Source organism: Ostrinia furnacalis, unplaced genomic scaffold (genome assembly GCF_004193835.3).
Source record: "Ostrinia furnacalis isolate ACB-3 unplaced genomic scaffold, ASM419383v2 OfSCF2106, whole genome shotgun sequence".
Classification (NCBI taxonomy): domain Eukaryota; kingdom Metazoa; phylum Arthropoda; class Insecta; order Lepidoptera; family Crambidae; genus Ostrinia; species Ostrinia furnacalis.
The window spans coordinates 524,307-544,614 of record NW_021132345.1 but is presented as its reverse complement, the minus strand read 5'-3'; positions in this window follow the sequence as shown (position 1 = coordinate 544,614).

Below are 20,308 nucleotides of genomic sequence, written 5' to 3'. Positions count from 1 at the left end.
CGTTTAACTTTTCACATGTTGATAGATATTACCTTGTCCTTGCATTTTATAGTTTTTATCGGTAAGTCTAGAACTGAGCGTTGAGACTATTTGTGTTTTGTAACCATGGAAACGGTCCTTTTGTACGAATTAATAGTAATTAGGTAAACCAATTTTTTCATTCTATTTCCATACTGATTGACATAATTAACTTATTAGGCGTAGGTAATTATAAATGTCTTGAGGCGTGCTGTGCATACAGGCAATTAGATAGTCCCTACCTCGCAAAGGTTTGCAAACAAACATCGATAATTATAGCCCGCTATTGACAGTCATATCAGTTTAACCGCCTCTGTGGTCTAGTCTAGTAAGACCACCTGCTTCAGACGCAGAGGTCCCGGTTTCGATTCCCAGTGGGTGCAGANTTACGAGGGTATTGTGGTAGTGGAAAGTTGCCTTCCCATAGTTGTAAAAGTAAACAGTTGACTATCGAAGTTTGAGATGGAAGTGTAATCTATATTTTCGAACTTGAGATAACTTTTAATCTTTGAATCTACATTTTTTTCGTTTTTGGTGAACATTTGTTTACTTGTAACTCGTAACTACTTGTAACTTTAACAAAAAGAAGTTAACAGATTTATTGTTCTAATTCTTCTTCTTCTTCGACGATGGCCGTTGGGGCAGAAAAGTTCTCTAGTGGCGACCACGGGCTGGAAGACGTAGCGTGAGCAGGCCTCCTACTAGGTGGACCGACGATCTGGTAAAGGTCGCGGGAAGAGCCTGGATGCGGGCAGCGCAGGACCGTGCATTGTGGAAAACCTTGGAGGAGGCCTTTGTCCAGCAGTGGACGTCATTTGGCTGAAACGAACGAACGACGTTACATATACCTACATATTGCTGTTTTAGCTTTTGGGAGACTTTTATACCTAAAGCTTCACATTGTCCAGTCATGTCTACGTCTCTAATTATTATCACAAACGCTAAATCTTTCACTCCGCCTAGATTTGAAACGGAACGTAAATGGAACGTAAACAAGAGATTTTGATCCATATCTGCCTTCCCCTTGACTAGATGACTTTTGGAATTCGTGAACCGTTAGAGATGTGCGGACAACGGCTTGTCAAGATAAGCATTGTGTCTTAAGTGGTTGGTATAAGAGTTATATTACAACAAATGTATCGACTGATGCGCTGTTGGTACAGTGCAAAGAGTGATTATTCGCGGATACTCGATAGTAAATAATGATTCAACTTTTATATCAATCTAAAAGTGAACACGAACGTAGTAAAGACACCATTTCTTCATCTTTTTCTTTATCTTATTATTAAAATCTGAGGGTTTTCATTACACAATTATGACACATTTTTGATATGGTGGTCAAGCTTTAGATCCTGGACTACATAGGAGTTGTAGTAAGTAATGGGAACGAGGAGTTAGGAATAGTCCCGTCCCATACGATAGAATAAGAAAAATAGTAACATATTAGTTACCTTACAATAGTTATTAAGATATTTGCATTTACTCGTAAATGCATCTCAAACTAATTTTTTACCGTTTGAAAAATCGGTCGCCTCATATGTAAATTGAACCCGCAACTTTATCTAACTTAGGTATGCCTGTTTTCACCATCAATCCCTAATTTTTAAGTGACCCATATGACAACAAAATTCCTGTTATTTGGTACCATAGGGGTCACTTAAAAATTAGGCATTGATGGTGAAAACGAGCATTACACAAGTAAAGACCCAGGCTTAATATGTCTGTTTTTACCATCAATCCCTAATTTTTAAGTGACCCTTAAGAAAACAAAATTCCTGTTATGTGTTATGGCATTAGTTAGACCTGCAATACGAAATTCAGAATATTTGCGTTTCACAGTTACATCACTCATTCTTTGTACAGTACGGTGTATAACGACCTTTAGCACGAGATATAAGCCCTAACTTGTCTGGGCAAATGCCCTGAATTTGCGACACTGTAAAATAAACTTTATCAAAGAGGAATAGAGTGGATTATGCAGTAACTTGTGTAGAGAAAGCTAAGCCAGATGTACGGCAGAGTATTATAGTCCGGGCGGTAGAGAATATTTTGCTGCGATATTCTGATTAGAATTTATTAGTTTATTATTTATCTTTTAAAATTTCACAGTTATTTTCGTGATTGGTAATTATTATTTACGACTGTGTCGAACAATAAATTATCAGAAAACAAACAATATTTTTTTAATTAGTTTCTAATTGAGAAATTAGTTTTTGTAGAATTAATTGCCGATTAGATATTAGGTGTTTTATTTAATTTTCACAAATTAACCCATTTTTATGTATTTTTTTTCAATCGCTAAGGGGAAGCCTGCGTCTAACCTGATGGAAAGTGATGATCAGGCCATTAGACGGAAGATACCCTGGCGAACTAGTTCTCTTACCGCCAACTGTTTAGACCTTACACAACAATGCTTACATTGTCATTATTGTATGTACTGTCTTAGATAAGTGGGTGGTAGCTGCTAACAAGGCCTACCATCAACCAAAGAGCCTTTTGCCTTCACTGAAAATCGAATCCAGGACCTCTAGGTCTGATTCAGAGGCGGCGAATTTCAGTCTCTATCTCCCGGACTACACCAGAGCTTCCCGGTGTACTCCATGCAAATTATTATCACTGTATGACCCGTGGGCGTGGTGGTTGCGTAATCGGCCGTATCTGGGTTCGGTTACTCGGTTAGGTACACTCATAAAAGGATAGGCCGATTGGGATCTGTACGGTCGTTTGTTTTGAGCAACTGATTAAATGTTTAAGTATGTGTCAAACAGCGAGCTGAAGAGTGGTATGTGTGAGCTTTATTTATACAGACTAATCAAATCAATATGAAAAAAAATCCACACTGCGTGGTTTAAGCGTGTGTCAAACAGCGAGCTTCAGCGTGCTAATGGCGAGCTTTATACATATTCGTAGACAATAGTCGATTCAAAAGGAAAAAACTTCCGCACCGCGTTATAGCTCAAGACAGCGCCATCTAGTTTCCAAAAGAGAGAAAGTAACTTGTATTGTTGTGTGCGTCAAATCAGCAAGTGGATTCGTTCAAAGGGTATTAACTAGGTCTCTAAATCATAAAATATACCGAACAGTGAATGTCGCGGGAAGTACCTGGATGCGGGCAGCGCAGGCCCGATCGTTGTCCAGCAGGAAACCCTTTGTCCAGCAGTGGACGTCATTTGGCTGAAACGAACGAACTGAACAGTGGTCAGAAGAGATTACAATAAAATAGGTGTCTTACGTCAACAAATCCTGGTCTTTACAATCCGTGTTCAATTGAAATTCGCCTTAAACAAGATGAGTGGGCCTAAGTATTCTCTTACATGCTTTTATGCAATTTATGCCCATTTTCGGATGACCAATTGTGTAATGGATGTACAAATTGCGGAATTTTAAAATAAAACCAATTTTTTAAAGGTGCAATTGATGGTTTCTTATGTTTACCTGTCCTTCCTTATAACCTGCGGTAGAGGTACGCAATAATATTAGCTTAAAGAATGTTTATAAAAGTCCAAATCGAGCTTTGAAAGCTCATCCAGGTAAGTTACAGTAAAATCCAATCCAGCTAAATTGAATAGCATGATCCCAATTGCCTATGCACGAACTCTATGTTTACAGCCAAGGATCAATATCGTTTAATTTGCGTGCTTTAAGTGAAAACTTAATTTGGCCGCGTAATACGTACTAAATAGTCAACAATAGAAAAGCTCTTTGAAATTAAACCAATACAGAAGCTTTGGCCCGTATTATGAAACGATCCAATACTTGTATTTCAAACTTGAACATAGTGTTAAGCTTGTTCAAAGTGACAATAACCGAACGGTGAAGGTGTCGGATTGGCTGACTCGAGATCCGATGAACGCGGGTCCGAACCCCGCCGCCACTAGACTGGGTTTTTCGACTGATTACCGAAAGACATTTTTCGAAGCCCTACACTGCCATATCAACGAGCAATATTATGAACCTGTACGTACTTACGTCTCGTAATCTTTTTGCCTTAACAGCGCTTCGAGACCAACATTTGGCAAATGCTGAGAAGAAGCGCCGCAACAAACTCAGTCACAACCTAGACACTTACCCCCTTAATAATAAAATGTTACACCATACTCACCATAGTCGAACCCTATTAAAGTGACGTTCTACACCTAGGGGTTACTTTGTAATAATAAAGGGGTTAATAAGTAGAAGCCTAGCCTGTCACTGTTGGATATCCAATCTTTACACCAATCACAGACTTGAATCGACATATTCTTGCACAGATTCAGAATACGGGCCTTTGTCCATTATAGAGGACAACCGCTATTCGCTAGTGTTGTTCGGACATCGATAGCCATATTAAAATGACAAGTAATTATTTAGAAACCATTGGGGATTGGCTATTTGTCTAGTGCTGTGACTGAGCTGGCAGTTAATGTATTATTGTTATAATAAATATGCACTAGAATAACTATAGCAAGTAGTAGTAAGATTGTGTTTATGTGGAAAACAGTGATAATAATAAAAATAAATGGTCGATATGTTTGAGCTGCTCACATCGAAGAACGAAAGAAGTCAATGCTGTTAAAGATCTCGAAGCGCTGGTAGGGTAATAATATTATTATGAGACATATAGAGGCTCCTTAAGAGCAAAATATTTTTCAATTTGTAAGTACTATTTATATAGTCTATACAAATAAAGAAATTTCGACTTTGACTTTGACTGACTTTCTTCCACCACTTCTTCTCAGCACCAGCCCATATGTTGTCCCAAAGTGGTGGTAGGGCAAGCTATATTTGGGACGTGTACAATTGCCCTAGAAAGGACCTAAGTACTGCATAAATGATTTTAATTTGAATGCTCCAATGGTTCTTAATCAAGTACCTATGAGTATTTTATGTAGAACGAAACTTATCATCTTACCTATAACAACAACAATGTTAAGAGCATTGTTGTGTTTCGGCATTTATGATCGTAGGTATTCAACTTTGGCCTGGCCTAGGATGCACGCTGTGATAGGCTTTTACCGATTTTATTGTGATAAGCCCATACATTTGTCGTCTAAAATTATCGATAAGATTATGCCCGGCTGATCATCACTTTTCATCAGATGAGATGCAGGCCAAGAGCATTCTCGTAGTTGGTAAAAAAAACGATTTCTCACAGAAAGCTCAATTTCTCAAATTCACGTAATATTTACTGCATGCGAAATTGAATTTTAAAATGCTTTTAGGCATTATGCAATTGATCTTTTGATCTTTAGACCTAGACTCATAAAACAAAATATATTAGTTGACTCAATTAGAAATCGAACGTTTCCTTAAACCTAGTTATAATTATTCATCATCATCATCATCATCATTTCAGCCATAGGACGTCCACTGCTGAACATAGGCCTCCCCCAAGCACGGATTAGCAAGCTGAAGTGGCAATGGGCAGGGCACATAGTATAATGATTAACCTTGCATAATTATAAAGTTCAGTAAAAATATGCCTATTTTTCAGAGTTTCACTCTTCTTTTATAGAAATAGCAGTATCACATAGGCAATTTACACTATCTTCAAGTAAATAAGTAGGTATATGAATTCGTAATTTTATGTTACAAATACTTAATTTAACAAGTGTTTTGAAAAAAGACTGACATTAACGAGCAATAAAATTAATTTTACCTAAGTAAAAGATAAGATTTTATTAAAAACAAATACTAATTATGAATTACACATCAAACATTTCATGGCCTGTCAAGTGTAATTTAATTTGTCGTGTTTTATATGATATATTATTTTGTCTATTTACTTAAAAATGATTAATTAAGTGATTGTGTAACATATTACAAACTTAAATAAAAAAACATGATTTTCTTTCACTTAAAACATTGACCTAGAGCTGTTTGAATTAATAATTAAGTAATTATTTACTTAACTTTCGAATGTTTTATTCAAGTGTTAATTAAATTGCTAATACATTAATTCAAATTAGACTTACTTTTACAAAAATACAGTTCTACTTCCGATAAGCAACTAACCTAGTTGTTATTTTATTAAAACTCACCATTTAATTAAATTAGCTAACAAAATACAACAAACATTGAACAATCAATACAGGATCCACCCACAAGATGGACCGGCGACCTCATAAAGGTAGCGCAAAGGTGTTGGATGCAGGCCGCCACCAACCGGCCATTGTGGAAATCACTGGGAGAGTCATATTATTATGTCCGGCAGTGGACGTCCTATGGCTGAAATGATGAATACAGGATTTAAATTTTAAACCTGTAACTCTGAAAAGGCGACTACGGACCAGGCGGTCAATTTTCCTTCCAATAAATAGATATTTAATGAGTTATTTATAGTCTAATACTTGGTATGTGTTTTAGGTAAAAATAGTAAGAGAAATCAGCAACTAATGTGCTTCCACATTCGCCCTGAACCTCACTTTCCATTTCCATGCAGGCCAAGAGTAACGAGGAAGTTGTTGTGGATAAAAAAAAAAACAAATTGACAGAACCTCACTCATCATAAACCGTGACTAGTGTGCTTACCATGATTGGCGCTACGCTAGCGAGTACGTCAAATAAATCTATGAAGATTTTGGTTTTTGAAAGTAGCCGGGTCAATTTCCCAAACACATTTTTTGAGCGGCGTAGCTGAAAATCATATGTTTTTTATGACATAGAACTTTGATTTTTTTTTACACGAAAATATACAGAGGTTCCATTTTGAGGACAACATTATTAATGAGTATTTTCTTTTACAAATTCGACAAAAAATAATTGAACTAAGCGTTTCTAATTTTGGTGCAGTGTCCACATCCTTAATTTCTTACAATATGTATTTTTTTAGCTGAAGATCAAAACAGAACTTAGGGAAAAAGTATATTTTTGGATTATACAATCTATCTATTATCTAAGATTACCAAATTAAGCAAGTTTCCCAAATAACTGTGATTAAGTCACGTCCTTAAGTTTTGTCCGCGAAAAATTTATGATTTTGGTGTCAATAATGAAATAGCTCGTCAGTTTCTTTAAAGATCAAACAGGATTTAAACACTCCCATCATTCGTTAGGTTTAGTACCGCCCCCGCGAGCAGTGACGGCAGACGGGTGCAAGACCTCTGCGTCTTCCCGCCAAAAACGTAAATGTGTTGTTTTTTTTTAAACGGACAACAATTCTGCAATTTTGGTGTCTTTTTGTATAAGATTTCTAAGCTATTCTTTTTAGTTGAATTCCTCGTATAATGTAAAGGAACTGTTTTCATACCATGTGTTAAAATGTTATTGTTATATTTAAAACAGATTTCATATAATTTAGCTTTTTCAACGAGAATCTAATTTTGGTGAGTCAATTTTGGTGTTTTTGGTGGTGCACCAAAGCATTTTTAACCGACTTAACTCCGTCAATTGTGAACCGATTTTCAAAATTCTTTTTTTGTTCTATAGGGTACACTTATGTGGTGGTCCCATTGTCACCAAGTCAGGATCTGATGATGGGATCCTAGGGAAATCGAGAGTAAACCTCAAATTTTGTAGGAATGCAATACGTTTTCTAAAGTTATTCAAGTAGTCATCATCTAATGTTGATGAGGTGATGATGGAAGGTAAAACTCCTTAACGCTTAGGAGTTGGAGGATAATTCTTTAAATATTTTAGGTAGGTATGTACATACAGTTGTATTATTTCAGGTATTTAAGATGAGCTGATGATGAAAGGTCAAACAACATAAGTTAGGAGTTAGATGATACTCAATACTCATTTGTTGATACATACATTGACACATGATACATTGATACTTTTTAGTTGCCGATATTTAAAGTAGGGAGCCTGTATTTTGCTAGGAAGATTATTTACACTTGGATTGTGATTAAGACTATAATTTTCCATTACAAAATGGAAAATTATAGTCTTAATCACATTAAACATAGGTACTGTCCCTCTTCAGTGACAATAACAAGGACTAATCAACTAAAAAGCATGAAAAAAAATAATTTTAACAAAAAAATTAAAACCGACGCCAACAATCACTTAAAAGTAGAAAATAAGTACGTCGTTATTTATTTATTAGGACAATATACCATGATTAATATTTTTGGAGTCGGTGCTGGTAAATTTAAAACCATTTCTTGAGCTTGGCACTAAGATATGACCGACTGACAGCATATTTTCTATTTTTGGTGCTTTAATATAAATTTTGGTGTTCTCTTAATTTTGGTGTAAGGAAAATCTATAAAACTACTGGACAAAATTTAATGTCTTAATCATTTTAGAAACAGTATAAGTTTCCAATAAATTTGATCTATAATTAAAGAATAAAAATACACAAATAACAATTTCCACCAAAATTAGGCAAAAATATGCACTTGTTGAAATTCACCCAGCCGCTAGGGGCGCTGCACAATATGTCATACATTTAACGTTATTTTTTTACGCAGTCGCTAGCGAGCACACCTAACGTAAACTCATGGTAAGCACACTGGGGGCGTAGTATGAGTTTACGTTAAACGCATTCGATATCGACTGCATAAAAAAGTGATACTTTCAAGAACTAAAATATATTCGAATATTTTTTATCGCGCTCGCTAGTGATGACGTATGATATCTCACACTAAGCCCTCTTGTCGCAAGTCGTTTGGCATGTTCAGTCTATATCTGTCACATTTACTCACAATGAGGGTTTTCGCGATTGAAAAATCCGCCAGATGGCAATACGTAGACGGGAGGTCCAAATGCTGCATGATTGGTGGATTTTAACATATCTGTCAATGTCACGTCAAAAATAACTCATGGGAGGACCCATGGAGGACTCATGGAGGTCCAAATGCTGCATGATTGGTGGATTTCGACATATCTGTCAATGTCATGTCAAAAATAACCAATCATGCAGCATTTGGACCTCCCGTCTACGTATTGCCATCTGGCGGATTTGTCAATCGCGAAAATCCTCATTAGATTCTAGCGCGAGCGAAAGAGACGCTAAATCTGAATTTCGCGATTGACCTCCTGGATCGATAGCGCGGCGGAATGTCCGCGCTTGTCTAAATTCACTCCCGGGTTGCGCGCGCGCCTGTCCTCTTAACTCTAGAGTTCTAGACAGTACAGTTGCGTAATAAATTAGTTATAATATTAAAGTAAGAAAGAAACAATAAAGGATGAAAGAAAAAATAACTTCATCATGTCAGCCATAGGACGTCCACTGCTGAACGTAGGCCTCCCCCAATGATTTCCACGATGGCCGGTTGGTGACGGCCTGCATTCAGCGCCTACCTGCTACCATTATGAGGTCGTCGGTCCACCTTGTGGGTGATAATGATGAATTGTTTAGTTCTTTTGTTTGTCAATATATGTATACAGGGTGTTAGGTAAATGGGTATATGAGCCGACACTAGCCCATGTTAACATGGTCAAAATGGTATGGTGAAAGCCAGAAAATTAATATCTTAATTTAAATTATTTTAATTTTCATACAAATCGGATTTTCTAAAATTTATTTTGTATAAAAATTAAAAAAACAATGATGATATCAAATTTCTGACTTCACCATACCATTTATATGCCCATGTTAACATGGGCTAGTGTCGGCTCATATACCCATTTACCTAACACCCTGTATACAACCTACTCGTATATAATTAACCTTAAATGAGAAGAAAGTTTTTATATCGTGTAGAGATGAAGAATTCTCTATGCCCAAGTTCGACTCGAACTTGACAGTTTTCGAACGGTATCCTAAAAACCTAATTGAGAACCTCCTCCTTTTGTTGAAGTCGGTTAAAAATGGAATAAAATGTAATTGACGTTTGTTTTTCGTTCGAATCAGAATCTTTATTGCATGGTATAGGTGATGTTAAAAATGAATAAACAATAGATCATTGATTTAAATATCGTCGCCGACTGTACCTAAGGTTGTTCACCCAGTCAAACCGGATATTTGGCGTGCTCTACCAGATTCGGAGTTATTTCATGCAGATTATCTGATAGATATCCCGTAGATAGCGCTAATTTGGTTCCTGATATTGCAAATTGAAGGGAGAGCATAATATTGAATAAATAAATAAATAACCTTGGTAATTTACACTGCACCATCAAATACCAAATTAAGCAGAGCTTGTTGCTATGGGTACCAGACAACGGATATTTGTAGACGTAGGCAATATGTTTTGTTGTTATAACTATGCTTAATAAAAAGCTAAAAAACATTGAGAGGTTTAATTAAAATTGGTCCAGTTTTTTAAACACTCGCGCTCACTGTGATTTAAATGTATGACGGATTGTACACCGTCCCTAGCGGAAACGTTCAAGAACTAAAATTTTCATACATTTTTTAAACGCGTTCACTAGTGAGCGTTTGAGGTAAACTCACAGTCAGGCCACTGATGGAAAGTAATTTATTAGAGAGATTCATTCGGAATCCTCAACCACATTGCAACTGACTATCTTTCCTCCATAGAACATAGAGTTTTTATGTTCTCTGCTTTCCTCCAACTGCCGAAATAGGTGGACTTTGAACAAGTTCTACTATAAACCTCACCGAGCAGAAAAATTGGCCTCCATTGGGAATCGAACTCACGACCTCTAGGTCTGAGATAGGTGGTCTTAACACTAGGTGACTATACTAAAGAGGGTCAGTAGTTTTGTGTGAAGAAGTAAATAAACATCCATCCTCACAAACGTTCTTGCTATCATATACGAGTAATATTGGATATGAGTCGTCCCCAATCCATAATAATATGATAGTCTAACCTCTGTCTAAACAGTGAAATGACAAAGTTATCTAAGAATTAGATCCATAATCAAGAAACGTTGCAAAAAACCGGTACAAATCCAATATTTATTAACCAACACATTAATAACGTAATTTCTATCAAAATCAGATTACAAATGTATTAATATTCGCTAATACATAAAACAACAGTCAAATATCTAATTTATGTAGTAATATGTAAATGAGAGCCCGAAGACACAGTCTCTATAATTTTAAAGTTTTGCAACAGCTAAAGAGAAGCTATAGCTATAAAACTAGATGTATTTTATTCTTTTTTTATCGACAACGCTCTTGGCCTGTATCTCACCTGATGGTAAGTGACGATCAGGCCGAAGGTGGAAGCGAGCTTCACCCGGAATCCTCAACCACGGAGGAACTGGATATCATACCTCTTCTAACTGACGGAACACAACAATGCTGTTAACATTGTTGTTATGGTGGCAGACTTAGGTAACTTGGTACTTAATTAAATAAATACTAAGTTCGTTAGTTTCAGCCAAATGACGTCCACTGCTGGAGGCTTCCGGCGACTGGGACCGCAATTAACTAGGACCGCGGTCCCAGTCGCCGGATCCATAAAAAAAAAATTTTTCTTCCGGCGACTGGGACCACTCATAATAACTTAAAAGAAAATATTATTCAATCCAAAATTGGTACAGTACTAAAATCCATGAGTGGTCCCAGTCGCCGGAAGAAAATTATTTAATTTTTATGCATCCGGCNTTTTCTTCCGGCGACTGGGACCACTCATAATAACTTAAAAGAAAATATTATTCAATCCAAAATTGGTACAGTACTAAAATCCATGAGTGGTCCCAGTCGCCGGAAGAAAATTATTTAATTTTTATGCATCCGGCGACTGGGACCGCGGTCCCAGTCAATTGCGGTCCCAGTTGACGGAATCCTCCACTGCTGGACAAAGGCATCCCCCAAAGGTTTCCACAGCGACCGGTCCTGCGCCACCCGCATCCAGGTACTTCCTGCGACATTCACCAGATTGGCACAGAAATACCTACTAGGTACTATTACATTTATTCTAAAAGTTACATACAAGCATAATTATTATAAGGAAGTTAAAGCATGCTTAATCATCATCATTTCAGCCATAGGCTTAATAAACAAAATTTCCCCTTTTTTGAGCTCTTCAAAGTTTTTGTAGTACAAAAGATAGCCTTTATTCTCCTTCTCACACGTCCAATAATGTGTATAATATAAAAATAATCCAAATAAATCAATACTGCGTTACTTTCGCGTTTGCAATATGCTAGTAATGCAGTATAGATTATAATTTATTATTAAATAAACGTGTTGTTATGTACACTGAAATATTTATGCATGTAAACATTAATATTGTACATGTTTTGCTAGTTTGTTGTAAAAATATACTATAGACGATACTGCAGTGCATCAGGGATGCTGGCAGAAGCTCGAGTAGATAGCTTTGCTGCCATTTTAAGAAAGCGCACGGCGTCCCTGATCCACCGTGTGCGTGGCAGCTCCAACAGCCTCCTGCAGAGTGTCGCGGCGAGGTTGGACGTGGACAGTGCCATCATGCAGCACTGGACACGCGTCCATCTTACTAAAGACACCAAATTGTCGTTCGTTAATTGTGTTTAGGTTACTGTGTGATTTACTAACCATAGTTTATAAGACCTTTGTTACTAACACTTTTATGGGCTATGCCTGAAATAAATACCTTTTATTTTTTTTTTTTTTTTTACTATCAATAAATTAGATCCAGTTACTAAGTAATAACTGCACATTAATGCTGAATAATAAATTTTGTGTAGTTGTAATAGGTCTGATTTTTCAACAAAAATGCATAATAACAAAAAAACAGTCGACCGGAACAATTTAATTATTTATTTTGTATTTTGTAGACAAGAAATCTATACTTATAATAAATCTGTAGAGAGGTCAATTCTGTACATTAAATATATTTTCAAAATAACTATCAGGGGGTGATTAGTGATCGATACTGATGCCAAAAATGCAATCAGTTAAATTTTTGTCTGTCTGTCTGTCTGTCTGTCTGTCTGTCTGTCTGTCTGTCTGTATGTTCCTTATAGAAACAAAAACTACTCGACGGATTTTAACGAAACTTGGTACAATTATTCTTCATACTCCTGGGCAGGTTATAGGATACTTAGGAATTCCCACGGGAATGGGAATTAGCGGGAAAATCGTTTTGTATGAAAAATCTGAACCGCTTAAGTTAGACGCTTGAAATTCGGCATGTAGGTACCTTAGTAAACTTAAAGCTTAGTTACAACATGATATTGCAAAATTCCCACGGGAACGGGAGTTAGCGGGAAAAAACATTTGTATGAAAAATCTAAACCGCTTAAGTTAGACGCTTGAAATTTGGCATGCAGGTACCTTAGTAAACTTGAAGCTTAGTTAAAACAGGATATTGCAAAATTCCCACGGGAACGGGAGTTAGCGGAAAAAAACATTTGTATGAAAAATCTAAACCGCGTAAGATAGACGAAGGGGGTAAAACGGGATCCACGCGTACGAAGTCGCGGGCGGCCGCTAGTTATTACATATTTTTGTTTACTTTCTATTATGTCTAGGTAGGAAGGAAAATAATAAATACTCAACACTTTTGGTAAGACTCTGTCTATTCAATGATAATTTGATTGGGAATTTTTACTTAATATCTAAGGGATTCTTGTCTTGTGATTGAAAAATTTACCAGGTAGGTATAAGTAAGAATAAGTTTATTTTATACCATAACATTAGCAGGATTCCAACACCTGAAATAAATACACTGCAATTTCACTCAGATATGAAAATAAAGATATTTAGCCTTGGCGCAGACCACCGATTTTTTATCGGCCGATAGTTTAGTCAGGCCGTTAATCAGTATGGGCATGTATGGAACTGCGCACATTACACCAATTGATTCTTCATACAAATTAGAATCGGGTCCAATTACTATCGGTCTACCGACCGTAAATCGGTGGTATGCGCCTAGGCTTATAGGTACCTACTACATACATAATATTTTCATACAAACTTAATTGCAGACTATACTTGAAAAGAATAGTGGCACTCATAAATACATCAAATGACACAAGGCAAATGAGAAGTGTGGCAAAAAGCTCCCCATTTCAGTATCGGCGACAACTGCGACAAGTAGCTTTAAGTGTGCTACAAGTTTTCGTTTTATTTCAACTGCCACACAAAATATTTCAACTGATATACAAATAAATAAAAGACAAAGTGCAAAAAGCTCCCCTATTCAGTATAAGATAGCTTTCAGTGTGCCACAAGCTTTCATTTTATTGGTCAATTTTCATAGCCAACACCGTATTAGAGCAGCTTGTAACGCCACCCTATTAGCCTGGTTATAAATCATTAGGCATTCCGCTTTATTATGCGATCATTAGTAGAAACAAACATTTAATTTTGATGTCGTTGCTTGTCTTCGGTTAACCTGTGTGATGCAGTGAGCGGTCTAAAAGACATTTTTTTCTATTTTTTTTCACACGTTAATACTACAGTAATGTAGACGCAGGTTAAGAAGACATCACAACTACTCATTCGTATTTTTACTGATAAATATCACTAAGTACAGCTTAAAATTTCCCCAGAAGCTCAATTTTTAGTAACAATTTGGCAGTCAAATTGCACTTCTCATTTACAAAGCAAATATGAGTTCCGAATCCCGTTTCAATCGTGATCTAGGTGAGGAAAAACTAGGACAAACATTAAAAATAATTAAGAATTCCGAATATTTTACCGCTATCAGCCTATACTGAAAATTTTTATTTAAATTATTTATTTCCATGATTAAGCCTATTTTCACAGGAATCCAATACAATAGACAAGCAAAATAACTTAAATTAACATTATTTTACTCTGGGGTCTCAGAGACCTAACTTGTTCTGCCAATGGTTACATAATGAGCTATATGAGATGGCGTGAGATAACATACAGAAGAGGCGCAGGCGTTTAGATTTTTATTTCGCGATTGATATTATGTTGACAGCAGAATATTTAATACTGATTTTAGCACATAATCACGACGCAATTTATATTTCTATTCTGTACCAATACAACTCGTTTAAATGTTACAGTTTGTGATTTTTACACGGAAAAAGTACTGGACGGATTTTAATGTTCACAATGTTAAACTTTCAGCTTCAGAATAGCACATTATTAGTTACATAACATTTGCATTTAAGTAAATGTAAAATAGTTTGTATTAACGACATCTGGATATAAAATTAGTGCCTTGTTTTTTTATATCTTGTTTATTTTATGTGGTCATTTTATGACCAGACAATTACGAAACATACGTAATAGGACTGTTTTATTATACTTACTAGCTATTTCGTTTTGTTTTATCTCTTATAAATAAATTACTCTTTATCTTTACTACTCCTATTAGTAGAGATCTCGAGTTCAACTCTCAAATGGGGCTCATAAAAATAAACACTTTCACTGCTTCGATTCGAACATAGCAGGTCTAATGCCCGTTTTCACCATCAATCCCTAATTTTCAAGTGACCCTATGAAAACAAAAATCCTGTTATGTTACCATAGGGGTCACTTAAAAATTTACCCAAATTATAGATATTGATGGTGAAAACGGGCTTTAATAAATATGTATTAATTATCGTGAATTTACGAAAATATGGACTCGATTTTTCTCCTTAATTTTCATGTAATACAAAGAGTTTATTGTAACACCACACAAAAGAAGAAAAGAAAAATACACTAAAGAGACGGCAAATTTTAGGCGATCTTTCATATGAAACGAACTCTTCCAGGCAATTTAGAAGGAGGATAGTTCTTTATATTAAGTGAAAGATAGCCTGCAAAAGGCAAAAATAGCCTGTACTTTTTTTTAACTCATTGAGCTACGTCAGACGTCTTTAAAGGCTAATAAAGTTTGACATAACATCACGGCTGTGACCTCAGTTGTTACAGCATAAGATGGAAAAAGAAGGAAGATATAGCAATAAGATGGAAGAAGAAAGGGATAGCTTCGTGGCAGCGCTAAACTGCCTGCCCATCAGGTAACGATATCTAGGGGTCATTCGCCTCCTAAAGGTCTATTCTTATGGGGTTTCCATGAGTTCAGATAAGCCAGGATACAGCTAAGGGACTTAAAAATTATTACATATGCATGATATTCTTTTAGGAACATTATAATTATTTTGACGTCAGGGTAGGTTTATTGACACAGAAAATACTTACACAGACCTTCCAAACACGGATTTCAACATACCTTATCTCTCACTCCTTTTTCTAGGCCTTTTTCAATGCCCATATAGTTAATATCACATCCCAATATACCTTTCTCTAGCAGTATCACTTATAATCGGTCGGCCGATCCTCAAGCAACTCAATCACCTTTTAATTTTTTTTCTTTTATCCCAAACCGTTGTTGTTGTTGTTGTTTCAGCCGAAAGACGTCCACTGCTGGACCAAACCGTACGTTTAAAAAGATATTGGCACTTTGTATATAAGAAGTATCTAAGGAATACTGTTAGAAATAAATGACTCTCACTATTTTTTAACATAACCTGTTTAAAATTTTTGAATCATGGCCACCATAGCCGCTTAGGGCCCATCCCCACTGGAGCGGGCGGCCTTGGGAAGGTCGAGCGGACGAACCTCTTTTTTCAAACCATAAAAATTGCCCATAAAACGTTGGTCGATCTGCACAGAGTAGCGCGAGGGATAGAGGGTGCCTTTGTTTTCATCACTGAGAAGTGTAATAGTCGTCTCCGGCTCAAGGTGGGAGTATGGAACGCAAGAATAAAGAGAAGTTCGAGGTTTCACTAAGATAAGTGAACGATATAGGTAACTTTATAAACTAAAATCTCCTTGGGACTTATATTTATAGGTAATATTTTTCATGTAACATCGCTTACATCTTATCACCTTTTCATTGGATAAAATGCACTAATGAAAATGCCTTGCAATGGATGTCAATTCGATTAACAGTTTTTTCATTTTGTTTAAATGATGGTAAAATAATAATCGACTAGAACCCTCCTCGAATTTGTAAAAAAAACCCTTACTACGAAAAAATACCTCCATCTTTTAAAAGCTCGTTTGCTACTTGCGTTCTCTGTCCTCACAGCTACTCTGTAAGAGTGAGAGTATTACGGATCGATGGGTGTAGTTTTTGTGCGCGGGCGCATCCCAGCCGCGGGCGCGTGACAGGAATGCCGGCGACATTTTGACTTGAAGAATTACTCGCTTGACCGTTATAACGTCGCGAATGGAGACCACGTAGTGCAAATATATGGCCCCCAGCTAAATGGACGGATGAAAGCTGTTTGTCAGCTACTTGATGGAAAGATCTAAAGAAGTCAAGAAGATGACTAGACGGATGATAAGTTAAAGGAAGTTCTGGTTTCTTCTTCGAGGTGCTCCTTAGGCTTACGTCTAGCAGTGAACTGCCATAAAATGGTGATGATCGTTATTTTTCTTTTAAAACCATACCTATTACAACTTAACTCCAAAGATAGGTGTTCAGTTTAAAGTGCTATCTTTCTCTCTCTTTTGTAGGGACCAAAATAGAGAGAAGGGTAGTCACTTTATCAGACGTAATATCTAAATGGGTGTAGCGTTTCATGGAGGAGACGTGTTTTAATATTGTAGAGAAATTATGTTTACGACTAACCTTAAATATTCTTTGAATATGTTGTTTAAGGAACTTTTGGTCTAACTCTATTTATGCTTAGGGTCACTATGTAATTTCATATTCTACCTTTTGTTAGAATGATAAGGCTCATTCCACAAGCCTGGCTAGCTACCACCATCTTACCTAAGTCTGTCGCCATAACAACAATGTTAACAGCATTGTTGTGTTCCGGCAGTTGGAGGTAAGATAGCCAGTTCCTCTGGGGCTAAGAATTCCGGGTTAGCTCGCTTCCACCTTTGACCTGATCATCACTTTCTATCAGGTGAGATGCAGGCCAAGAGCTTCCTCGTTGTGGATAAAAAAAGCAAGGCAAAATGAATCACTTGCATTTTCCTTGATTTCTTTCAAAATCACTCACATTTTTACCTGTTTTTCTTAAAAATCACTCACATTTTTACCTGTTTTCCTTAAAATCACTCACTCTTTTTACCTGTTTTCCTTTAAAATCACTCACATTTTCCTTGTGCTACATCAAAAATGTCCTGTGAGAGTGAGAGTGGGGCGGGGCGGGGTAACAACCTCTTTATGCGCGTCGTCGGCGCACGCGCACGTACCGACAGCATACAAATCAGTTGACGTTTAATCTTTTCTTGATTACCTGGTTGGGTACTCAAGTCTCGTCTTGTGATCAATTCTCAGACAGGTAGTGACTGAGTTTCTTGCGCTTCTTCTCAGCACTGGCCCATTTGTCCCGAAGCAGTGGTGGGGTTAATACTAGGACGTGTAAAAACCTACTTCTATAACTCAAAGGTGACTGACTGACTGATATAGTGATCTATATCAGTCAGTCAGTCACCTTTGAGTAAATTTGGCATGCAGGTATTCTCCACCCCTAAGGGGGTAAAACGGGATCGAGGCGTACGAAGTCGCGGGCGGCCGCTAGTGCAAAATAAAAATAGTTTTATGAGTTTTTGGGATAAAAGTAGCATTCTTGAGAAAACAGTTAAATAAATTACTTTAGTGAAAGGTTTTCAGATCTCTAAATTAACGCTTAAATAGAGCACAATGAGAAAAAAATCTCTACTAATAAATTGGAGACACATTAAACATTTCTCCCCGCAAACTACAGACTTTTAATTAGCTTATTAACTTAGTGGCCATTTTGTCTCAGTGTTTTACATGTTTTTTCCTGTTACTACAGGAATTCCTTATATTTTAGACATAACATAAAAATAAATAAAAATCCTTTTTTATTTGTTGACTGTACCACATAATTCGCTGTTTATGTGGACGTCACGACCGGGGTTCTGAACACCTATCCTAATGCCCATCTTAGCCCAAAACAACTAAAAACTAATTGAAAAAAGCAACGCCTATCACGGCAGAAACATTCGCTGTAGCTGAGGCAAGCCACAGCAAACATAGCCCTATCTATACAGGGTGTAGCATTAAGTACGGTACAAATCAAATCAAAAATATTTTATTCAACTTTGACTAGTACTATTTTAGCATTTATAAACGTCAAAGATGTTAAAAAAAGGATTGATTTTAGTGCTCAAAATGCAAGTTTCCTTCAGAAACAATGCCCAAATCTCAAAAAAAGAATGAAGTCATACGTCAGTCATACATCAGTGAGAGTATGCTCGTTGTCCGCTGAAAATCAGTTTCGAGACAAGCCATGGCGCGGTCTTGATGTATGCTGAGCGGGTGCCTTTTTGTCAGAGGGGCACAAGCAGCTATCTGTCCATTTGTGTATCTCTTTCATTATGTACCTATGTCTTTTCTGCTTGTATGTCTTTCTTTCAAATAAAAAACTATTCTATTCTGTTACGTCATAATATGTCAATGCCACCCCTCCCTCCTGCTTCCATACCTCAAGCAACGATTAAGTTAAGCGTTAGACCTAATAATTGGCTGGTCAGTCATCAGTATGGCGATTTGCATGGAATGTATTTATTTTTGTAGGATTATTGGTCTTCCTTCTCTTGGGGAATAGTTCATACATAATGCGGGCTGGTTGACTTTGGCCTGATCGCAGACCGAAGAACGCATGTGTGAGAAAATGGTACCCGCATACATAAATTCTTGTATGATATATTTTCTAATAGTTGAAAAATGCGTCTCCTGCATTAATTTCATACACACATCATGCAAATTAGACGATCAATCATCCGTCAATTATCCAAGACTGATGGGAATGTGTGATCTCAGCAACTGATATGAGAGCAACTGTTATACAGAGTGTCCCATAAAGACTGTGCCAATCATAAGGATATAGACTAATGGATGACCATTTTAATAAAAAAAATATCTTAGAAAAAGTATCACTTGCGATTATGGTCAAATACCTGCCTTGTTATGCATAAAAAAAAATCACCGTTTCAGAGATATGATTATTTATCCACAATTTTAAAAATCTCCCGTTTTGGGGCTATATCTTGTAGTATACCTATAAACAGATATTTAAAATGGGAAAAAAGAGTAATATCTCTAAGCAAACTTAACTTTTTTTCTTTTAAAATAGAAAAAAAGAGTAATCTCTAAAACAATGATGATTTATTAAGTTCATTTATTTGTCTAAATAGTCATCCATTGACCATTACTCTATCTTCTTAAGTTTGGCACGATCTTTATGGGACACCCTGTATAAGTAGGCAGGAGATTGGATATACGTAGATATATCGACTACTTCCTACAAACATATCCTACACGCACAATTAACTCACATCTTATTCATCAGCACGCGTACCATCTTTCTGAATATAAAATTACACGCACTTGCTTCTCAATCGGTGTCTATTTAAAAAACTGCGTAAGAATCTATAAAGAAACAGTTTTTTCTATTTTATGATCCAGCAAAATAGCGCCTATTAAAAAAACGCGCGAAGTGCTGCAAGTATTGACACCTGTCATTCCAACTCTACAGCTTTGGGAAATGGACATTGGCCAGCACG